This window comes from Sciurus carolinensis, chromosome 10, assembly GCF_902686445.1.
Source record: "Sciurus carolinensis chromosome 10, mSciCar1.2, whole genome shotgun sequence".
In the NCBI taxonomy this organism is placed as follows: Eukaryota; Metazoa; Chordata; class Mammalia; order Rodentia; family Sciuridae; genus Sciurus; species Sciurus carolinensis.
Window position 1 is genome coordinate 112,682,428 of NC_062222.1, and position 11,425 is coordinate 112,693,852.

Below are 11,425 nucleotides of genomic sequence, written 5' to 3' on the forward strand. Positions count from 1 at the left end.
AGTGACTACATGGTAATAATTGTATTTTAAATACATGGTATCTTTTCTCTTCTTTCCCAAAACAATGTCAAATGTTAAATGTAGAAAGCTCTTGATTTGTATTGATATTATACCTGAATGAAAAGACATCTGTTCCATGGTCCTCATTTTACAGTCCCTTTTGAAAAGAAAGCACAGTTACCTTTGGGGGGCGGTTCACTTCATAAGCCTGAGATTTCCTCATTGCTTATGATATTTTCAGTCTCCAGGTACAGATGTTGAAGAAATAGGTTATTAGGCTCTTAAGAAGTAAATCCATTACATATTAAAAAAATCATTGTTTAATGGGCACCAATTTTGTCATATAACTGACTCTGCAGTGAACAGGATGCTTCAGTAGTCATAGGGTTGCTGGTGTATATCCTAGCAACACCCCACAAATTTGTTGGTCTTTGTATTGGAGTAGCAAGTAGAAAGAATTAGGGTAGGTGATTATAACACACTGGAATGAAGTCATAGATAAGAAGGACATGAATTGCTACAATGTGGTTAATGGTGAAAAAAATGCCAAAGATTCAGAGTCATTCTTGACTGTGACTTCAAGAGGGCAAAATACTTAAAGTATGTATAGTCTTGATGCAGAAGGCCAGCATGTATCCTTGAATTAGCAAATGCAAGTTATGGTGTAATCACAAATTCTTCATGGAACAAAAATAATGCTTACCTTTGTCTCAATGTTTACCCCAGAATGGTCATTTTTTTATTGTTGGTTTCTCCCCCACATCTTTCTACCTACCTATAAATCTGTCTATTTCTGTGGTACTAGGAATTAAATTCAAGGCCTCCCTCATGCTATGCAAGCATTCTGCCACTGAGCCATTTTAAAAATTGTATTTTGAGATGAGTTCTCATTGTTCTCCAGGATGACCTTGAATTTGTGTTCCTTCTGCCTCAGCCTCCTAAGTAGCTGGAGTTACAGTCATGTGATTCTATGTCCAGCATTTATTTATTTATTTATTTATTTGTTTTTATTTTCCATTGCCTTTTTTATGTAGGGAAGGTGACTATGTTAAGGTTGAAATAGGAACAAATTAGTTCCTCCATTATTGGAAGTCTTGGGACCAAGAACTGAAAACTCTGAAATATAAACCAAACAAACCTTTCCTTACGAATTGAATTAATCAGGTTTTGTCACAGTAGTGGAAAGCTGACTAACATAATTGGCTCCCAAAAGTGCATACCAAATCTCAGAAAACTGAATTTTTGTCATCAATTACATTTCTAAAGCCAGTTGATAAAGAGTTGTTAGGATGCTCTTTGCTCCTCCCCATTCAACAAACAGCCACATCTCCTCTCATGCAGTGCCAGCTGTGTCCCTGAGACTCAGTGGTGAAGGATTGAGTGAATGAATTTGGCTTATTGGGTGCTGGTCACCAGGGTTGATTCTACTCTGGCAGAGTGAATATTGTCCCCAACAATGACCCCTTCATTGATCTCAAGTACATGATCTACATGTTCCGGTATTATTTCACCCCTGGTAAGTTCAAAGGCACAGTCAAGACTGAGTACGAGAAGCTTGTCATCATGAGAAAGTCCATCTCCATTTTCCAGGAATCAGATCCCACCAACATCAAATGGAGTGATGCTGAATATGTATGTTGTGGAGTCCACTGGTATTCTCGCTAACATGGAGAGAGGGCTCATTTGAAGGGTGGTGCCAAAAGGATCATCATCACTGCCCCTTCTGCTGATGCCCCCATGTTTGAGATAGGTTGAACCATGAGAAGTATGACAACTTCCTCAAGATCATCAGCAATGCCTCCTGCACCAACAACTGCTTAGCCCCTCTGGTCAAGGTCATTCGTGACAATTTTGGCATTGTGGAAGGACTCATGACCATAGTCCATGCCATCACTGCTACTCAGAAGACTTTGGATGGGCCCTCTGGGAAACTGTGGCATAACGGCTGTAGGGCTGCCCAGAATATCATCCCTGCATCCACTAGTGCTGCCAAGGCTATGGGCAAGATCATCCCTGAACTGAATGGGAAGCTCATTGGCATGGCTTTCCATGTGCCCACCACTAAATTGTTGGTCATGGATCTGACCTGTTGCCTGGAAAAAGCTCCCAAATATAATGACATGAAGAAGGTGGTGAAGCAGGCATCGGAGGGCCCCATCAAGGGCATCCTGGGCTACCTGGAGGACCAGGTGATCTCCTGCAACTTTAACAGCGATACCCACTCTTCCACCTTCAATATTGAGGCCAGCATTGTCCTCAATGACCACTTTGTCAGTCTAATTTCCTGGTGTGGCAATGGATAGCAACAAGGTGGTGGACCTTATGGTTCACATGGCCCCAAGGAGTAAGAACCTCTGGACCACCTGTCCTGGTGAGAACAAGAGGAATAGAGAGACCCTCAACTGCTGGGAAGTCTCTGCCCCTAGCTAATCCCTCAATACACTGAGAATATACCCCCCCATTTCCATCCTGGACCCCCTGGAGAAGGAAAGGGGCTTAGGGAACCCTACTATCACATACCATCAATAAAGTTCACTGCACCAGCCAAACATTAAAATTAAAATTTAAAAAAAAGAGTTGTTAGGGCTTTTTTGAGAATAGGCAAATTAATGGATTTGCAACAAGTTATCCAAATCCATCCTTCTCCTAAAGTGTTGAATCTGACACAGAAGAAATGCTATTCAAAAGTAAAGGGAAAGGGACTGGGGTTGTGGCTCAGTGGCAGAGCACTTGCCTAGCATGTGTGAGGCACGGGGTTTGATTCTCAGCACTGCTTATAAGTAAGTGAATAAAATAAAAGTCCATCAGGAACTAAAAATTTTTTTAAAGTAAAAGGTGAGGATTTAGATTCCATAAAGCTCAGAAAAAGAGGAAAGTATTCTCCCTAATAAAAGAAGATGTACACTTGTAATATGAACATGTTAAAATACTAGTCTTATGTCTGGGGAGGATTATTAGTAGAAAGTGGGGTTTAAACACAAAGAAGATTAATATAAAATAGAAATGCAATGAACAAATTTCAACTAGTCAGTGACAACTCAGTTAAATACAGAGCAGGGAAGGAACATATAGGATAGGTAGTTCCTGGGTAGTGTCAGATTGGTTTCAAGGTAATGGGGCTCTGATGTAAGGGTATCAATCTGTCTTAAAGAATAGAAAATCAATCCCTTGTAACTCATATTTGTTCTCAAAACAAAGAAAGACAATAGTCTTCCATTATTTTCTGCTTTCTTAAAATTATCCTTGAATCTTTATCATGTTGTCAATTTTTAAAATGTTTTGTCTTTTTCTAGTCAAAATTTATGTGAAGGTAATATATTTCTTTAATTTAATTTGATTGAATGTATTAACCTGGTTATTTATTATATTACTCTGCCATCTGGCTAAAATTAAAGTGGATGATGTACAGAATGCAAATCTTTTAATGTCTATTTAGATATTGAAATGTTATGATTTTCAAGTACAATTAAGAAACTACAAATATATTATTGGTAACTATTACGTTCATAAATAAGGGCTTGGGATGTGACTCCAGTGGTAAAATACTTGACTGGCATGCATGAGGCCTTGGGTTCAATTCCCAGTTCTGAAAAAAAAAAAAAAAAATGGTAACAACAAAAATTCATAAATAAGGCAAAATGAGAAGTTACAATACATCAAGCTAAGAAAAATTTCAATTTTCAGCCATAAAGAGTAAAGGGAAGAAGTCTTTGCATCATTCTATAAAAAGAAGCAGAACATCTGTGAGTCTAAGAAATAACACATGAGGTGGAACACCAGGAATACACAGATTGTTTATCAAAAGCATGAACATTGTGACAAGAATAAAACTTAGTACATGGTCAAACACTTCTCTCTGAAGCAAATCATATACATGTGAACAACCTGTGAACAGGTTATTCCTCCTGGGAAAACTGCCCTCCTCCCTCCTACAGAAGGTAAAAGAGCTGAATAAAACAAACTGTGGACTCATAAAAACTGATTCCATTGGAATGTGTGTTAGGAAAAGCAGCTGAGAGACTTCCAGGATTCTCATTAAACTCATTGAGGTCACATGACAATTCCTAGAGTAGAAACTAATACTCAAAACTCACCAATGCATTTAATAATTTTTATTTCATTTTGAATGAACACTTTCTCGGTAATTAAAAAGTTCTGATAATCATATCATTGAACAGTGACTTTCAGAATTTTTATCAGCAGAACATTTAGGAGTCAACATTTCCCACAACAAAGAAAAGAAAAGCTATGCTGATTGAATTAAGACTGGCAAGTCAACAACCCTGACTACTCAGTGTTCCTCTCATTCCCTACAGCGAAGGCTCATTAACTACTTCTGTGGATCCTGAAGTTGAGTGGGACTCAGTTTGGAAACCACTCATCTGCAGGATCTCAAGAGGATAGAATTTAATGAGTTATGATAATAATGGTTCTTTGGAAACTGACAGCTTGAAGAACAAAATTATCAGCTCATCATTTAAATTCATAAAAAGAAAATGATATAGTGCAACCCTACAGTCCACAATCAACCCGCTCTTTGTAAAAAATAAATTAACATCTACAAATCATGTGTGTTTAGAAATCTAAGATCTGGCTTAAAATGGGAAATTCTGCAATTTTGGGCTTACAATATAACAATGCCTCAATGAATTGAATTTAAGTATTAGCTTTCCTTATTGATCGGACATGCAGTTTTGAATAGCCAGTTTCTTCATTTTCTACTTTCATGCACCCATTATGATTCACTGATTTACTATTACCTGGCTACCTGTATGAGTTTGCAATTCATGTAAAAGAAAGTAAGGATACCTAAGTCAAACATATTTGAGTCCTGATTTATGACAGTAACTGTTATAACATTAAAATACTGGGCAAGTTACTAATCCTGGAACAATGTATAATAAAGATAAAACTAAAAATGTTTTGCACAATTGTAAAGAAAACAAGTTAGTATATTTTGAACACTGTATTATAAGATAAAAGAGGAGAAATTAACTTTATAACAAACCAAACAATAATCACTAAGCATACATTTTTACTAATGTAAATTGAGCATTAGAAAATAAACTAAACATGTTATGATTCTTATTCCCCACCCCTCGTTTCCCACTTCCCAGTCACAATACCTTGAAATTGTTACCAACCTAACATAAATGTCATATGGAAAGAAGATGATGTGCTCTCTGGTTTGGTGAATGCAGTTGAATTCTCATGCAATTACATCCTGTCAGGAGTTTCATTGAACTACTGACTAGTGAAGCATTGCTGTGCCCAGATACATGTTCTTGATTTGAGGTTATGTTAATCTTGTAACCTTGACCAAAGAACTTCAAAATTGAAAATCAGATAAATTATAAGATGGAATTAACTACTTTAAGTACTCAACAGCCAATTAACTTGGTGACCTTCTAGGCATGACATGGGGAGATTGTGTAAAAGAATGCAGAGAGAAAAGAATGTTGGGCTAGCACCGTTAGGATTAAAGAAAATTCTAATGATGAGCATAATGAAGAGAATTTCATTAGCAGAAAATTCATGCATTTGATATATACCAATTAATTGACTGGAATAATTACTCAGCCCTAACTTTTTTCTTTTAACTTTATTCTCTTCTTTTGCATGCCTTTTAAAAACTTAGTTATTGCTAAAATCCTATGAACTCTAGTTTACATTATTTATATGAGTTTAATTAGGGAACTCCAGTAATATATAAAAGGTACAATCTAAGAACCATTATTTTTAAATTGTTTTTACTCTTTAAGCTATAACTAAAGTAATAATAACATTTTTGTATATATGCTTATTAACACAAAAATATTAAAAATATCAAGTAATCATCTATTATGTAGCAGATACTATTCTCAGCTGGGGCACTTTTTATCATGAAGAAGATATTCTAGTAGGGAAGAGAGTTAATAATTAAAGTATATAATACTTTAAATAATAAATATCATGATCAGAAAATATGTCAGGAATAAAAGTATGTTACCCAGATTTTCATCACTATACCCCAAATACCCTACAAGAACAAATTTATTTTGGCTTATGGTTTCTGCGGTTCCATACATGGTCAGTAGACTCTCTTGGTCTGTCTCACAGTGAGGTGGATCATCATGGTAGAAGAGCATGGCAGAGAAGTATTGCTCTGATCATGGGAGGCAGAAAGTTGGGGTAGACGTGGAGGATATGATCCTCAAGGGCACACTCCTAGTGACCTACCTCCTCCAACCATCCCCCGCCACACACCTATAGTTACCACCCAGTACAATAATGAAATTTTTAATCTATAAAATAGATTAACCCACTGATTAGGTACAGCTCTCATAAATTATCATTTCACTTCTGAACATTCTTTCATTATCACAGCAGCTTTTGGGTGACATCTCACATCCCAACAATAATAAAGGATTACCAGGGTATTAGAAGAAGAGTATTAAATTTCAGAGCATTTGTCTTGTGAATAAGGTGATATGAAAGCAGTGATGTGAATGTGGTCAGAGAGAAAACTGTGTATCTGGAGGGAAAACAGTTGAGGTATGTAGAAAAGTGTTGAGATCTATACTGGACTGAATATCTTGAAAGGAATGAGGAAGAGTAGGGTTAATGAGAGATGAAGTTCAAGAAGGATGAAGATCTCACTGTATATTTCAGATGCTGTAGGGATTTTTGACTCTGATTGTGAGATAATTAGGAATTTACTAGTGTTGAGTAGAAAATCCATATAAACTTGTTTATATTTTTAAAGGATTATTCTGTGTGTTAGGTTGAAGATATCCATGACTGGCAAATTTGGAAATGGGGATAACATCTTGGTGTCTATGTGATTTTTGATGGCAGCAAGATGGTGGTGGAAGATATGGAGAGAAAAAAATTGTGTTCCAGAAAAGTTTTGCATATGGCCAACATTACCTGAGTATTGAACTTGGATACTAAAAAAAAAGGAGTCAAGTTGATTCCAAGGACTTAACTTGTACAACTCAATTCAGAAACTGATTGATGAACTACATAGTGAAAAAAAGTTATGGAATGATAAAATATTCTTTATATTAAGGTCAACATAGAAATATGCTAATTTTCAAAGCATCTTATTTATTAAATGTACAGTCAAATTTGCTAAGACTCAAAGAGGAGAGTAAATTACAATGCCAGCTGTATTTATTATTACCTGTCTTAAATTCCTGAATTGCTGGCTTTAATAAATATTAGCTCTCTAAATATTTCATTAATAGGATATTTAATTTCATAATCAATGTAACATTTTTCATTTGTTATACTTAATTAGAATGTACGAAATTATCTTATTCTTCTGGAGTCAAAAGAGAGGCACCAATTTTCCTACTTAAGTACTTCATGTAAGAATTTAATCTAAGAGCATAAAAGAATATTGAAGCAATGCCTCATCTATTTTGAAGATGTGACAAATATTTCCATACATGTTTATAAATTTTAAAATAATATCAGAGATCTAAAGATAGTTCATAAAAAGGAAAATTCTTATAAATTTGCCAATGGGGCAAAAGGACACACAAAAAATTTCAAAACTTTTTTATTACTCTGAAAACCTCTGGAATGTTATAACTTCAAATCTACCACCTATAGCACTTTTTCTCTTGCCTGTTTTAGATTCTTCATTCTACTTTAGTACTTGGAATGAGACAACAATATATTTAATGCTTATGAATCACCTTAAGAATTCAAATCTCAGGAAACTACATCTGTTATTTATAATCACCTGAATAAAACTTTAGCTATACACTCAGAAAAATGTTGTCATTAAAGATGTGGTATTTGTGATGGGTTGTGATGATAAATTCGTATGTCAGTCAGTTAGGGCTACAGGATGCCCAGAGAGTTGATAGATCATTGTTTCTGGTTGTGTCTGTGAGGGTGATTGGGAAAAATATTAGCTTTTGACTTGATAGATTGAGTAAACAAGGTTACCTTCACCAATGTAAGTATCATCCAATCTGCTGAGTGCCTGAAAAGAACAAAAAGTAGGGTTCATGAGGGTTTATGGATTTGAGGAAGAAAATCCATAGAGGTTAAAAGACTTTATATGACAGTAGACCCTGGTTCATGTGTATCATCAGCTTGACTTGCAGTTCTTGATGTTGACCTGGATCAGATGATGGAGATAGTGTTTGTTAGGTTTTTCACTGCAAAGTTACTCTTCTGTCAACTCTTTTTCAAACTGAAACCTTTGGTCAGAAGTAGTTATAGAGATCCCAAACTTAAGGAGTAAAACGTTATGCTTTACTTCCTTGAGGTCAGATAATCCACATATGTGATCCATTTTCCACTAGCTCATAAACATTAATTGTCAAACACAATTAGACACAATTCCTAATACTAATTATTTTATGCTTTTTAGCTCTAATATCTGACTCCCTGTGTTCAGTAACATTGCTTGAATGGAGAAGCCAGAAGCTCAAGTTGTCTGCTTGCAAAATGAGATTTTGCTCTCAAAAGTTTTTTAATCAATTTTCTATGTTGTGGAATTCAGACATAGAAGCTTTTCTGAATTTATAAGCATCCACCATAATGCGTGATTACTTTTGCTTTCATGTCTCTTTCCAAATGATCTAGTGCTTCCTTGAGCTCATCTATTTGTTTTAATACCTTATTAAACATAGTCAGTAATGACCAGACTTACACTTCTGTGATTCTCTTTCCCATTCCCTTCCTTTGGAGTCATAGGCTTAGTGTGTATGGAGTCTAACTTTCAAGTTATTACAGACAACTGCTTTTTAATTTGTCTTTTTTATATTTACTAAAGATTTTTCTGTGGCATAATGTGTCCCTAAAATTCAGGCTGTCTGTATTAATTTATTTGTCAAACTGCCAGTTACCTGCTAAGCTGATGTCACACAATTTAATTTTTAAAATTTATTATAGTATTCAACCTCAAAAATCTATATCCACATTACTTGCAGTAATCTCATGACTGAAATGAAGAGCTCCAGTTTCCCATGCATGACCTATCAAAAGTTTACTCTTGCTCACACGATAACCCAATGTAGGCGTTCCTTGGCATAACAGATAATTTTAGCAGCTATTAATTAGTATTTCTGTGTTTAGTGATTGACATTTGGGGCTAAGGGACTATGACATTTCAGAATTGACTGCCAGATTTCTGGCTTGAGCACTTGGCATCTGGCGATGTCTTTTTTTAATTGAGAGAACACAAAACTGGTGTTTTAGGGAAGTAAACATACATTAGACTTGTATATGTTGAATATAAAGTATCACTGATATATTTAAGAAGAACCATGTAAACAAATGCCCATTGTATATGGCACTTGAAAGAGAAATCTAAGTTTTAAATGTAATATTACGCAACCAGGTTCACCTGACCTAGCATAGTGCTTCTAGGTGAAAGAAGCAGATGTCCGGGCTCACACAGCAGTGCTCTTTTGCAGAGGAGGTACAAATGGGAATGATAGAGGGTCAAAAGGATATCTGGTATTTGTGGCACATAAAATCCTAAAATGGACCCCAAAATTCCCACCCCTAGTGTGGTTGTAATTAAACTGAGTTATATGGTTAAGGAAAAGGAGTTTTTTGAATGCGATTAGGGATCCCATCAGTTTGGTACTGAGTTACAGGAGATTGTTCTGGGTAAGTCTAACCTATACGTCCCCATACAATGATTTAGGTCTTCCTTGAATTCAGTTGTCCTATCCCACTATTTTGGGAGAATCACATTTCTATGAGTTTTGTAAGTATGAGAAAATGAATTCTGCCAATTATCACATGAGTTATGAAGAGAAATTTGAGTTTCCCATGGGATTGGAAAAATATCTAATACTTTGATTGCAGTTTTGTGACAGCCTGAGCAAAGCATCCAGGTGAATTTGGCTGTTCTCCTGATCATGGACATGGTTAGGTAAGATGAGTGTAATAAATAAGAGGCTTCTTTTTGTTGTTTTCTTGTTTTAACTAGTCTCTTAGCTTCTTTAATTTGTTATGTAGAAATAGAAAATGAAAGTAGCATTTATAAGTGTTATTAAATTATTAAGCTGATAAGCTGAGTTGAATAAAGAGAAAAGTAAAGGCAGAAACAGGTTGACAACATGTAATTGGAGGGATTAGTGTGCTGGTACTAATAAAACTGAACACTTACTTGAGTGTACAAATCGTGGACATTGTTTCCAAAGCAGTGATTCTTATGCAATTAATTTCTGCGGTTATTGGGAATTCTATCAATAATTGTAGGAGATTGAAAGATGAGTTATTAGATATGAAGAAATTTTTAAAAATATCCTAAGTTTTTGGATGAGCCACACACATGAATGTTCAAAAAACCTGAATAGTAACAGCAAATGTGGAAAAGAAGAATGGAATCCAGTGTTAATGTTCTTCAAAGAGCAAGGCACAGGGATGGAGGAGGCAGATGGAAGTAGTGATAAAAATGGAAAAGGAGCAGGAGATTTTCTATGAAAGCGGCCAAGCACTGCTTTGAAAACTGTCACGGGGAGAGAAAAAAAAAAGACTTATTTCATACCCCAACCCTGAGTTTGTTAGGCTATAACACGATCATCAACATTAATTTCATGGAGGTGCTTTTGGTTTTAGTTTCATTTTGTATTTTCAAAATGTTCTCAAAGGACAGGTGAATTTCAGGAAAGCAAAATGTCAGAGGTGGTATCTGCAGATAATTTTTAGATCATGAAGCAAGTGTTTGAAAGAGCACAGTCATTGTTTTTAGCAGGGAAGATAGAAGGCAGGGGACACTTCTGGAATTGGCATGTAATGAGTTTTGTTGTAAAACAGTGCAAAAAGAAAGTGAAAATATGAGGAATAATGTTAAATCTGAAAACATTTTGACTGAAAAATCAACACTTGTATCTTCCATTACACTTTACAGTGCAAGTTCAATAATGAAATATAAATGATCTAATAGCAAACCAATCAAATATAATTTCAAACTTAGGGAATTTTCTAAGTGTCAATACAAGCAAACAAAATAAACCAGGATGTGCAAACTTACAACTTAAAACAAAATTCATATATAAAATGTGATAAACAATTTAAAAGAAAAATTTTAAATGGAATGTGGAAATTTTTTATTACTGTATAATAAACCTAAAGATAATTTTCAAAGTGCCTAAAAGAAACAATTCATAAATGATAAAAGGTAAGATGAGAGTAAACTAAAAATTAATTCTTAAGCCACGAAATAAAAGGTATGAATATCACAAGAATTCAAAGAAGTGAAAATTAAACTCAAATGTGGTATTCATGTATTTGACACTAATTTAAAAATAATATCTAGCAAGTGTATTTGTTTTCCATTTTGACATAAAATATTATCACAAACTTAGTGGCAAAAAGTAACACACTTTACTATTTGGGTGTGTCTATGAGTTAGGACCCCAGGTATAGTTTGGTGAGGTTCTCTGCTTGTGTTCTTAGGAAGCAGAAA

General features: G+C 35.0%; 1 pseudogene; it reads left to right on the plus strand.

Moving 5' to 3' along the window:
• The first annotated feature begins 1,428 nt into the window (after positions 1 to 1,428).
• LOC124994302 (glyceraldehyde-3-phosphate dehydrogenase-like) lies at positions 1,429 to 2,430 on the plus strand (annotated as a pseudogene).
• Positions 2,431 to 11,425: the final 8,995 nt, after the last annotated feature.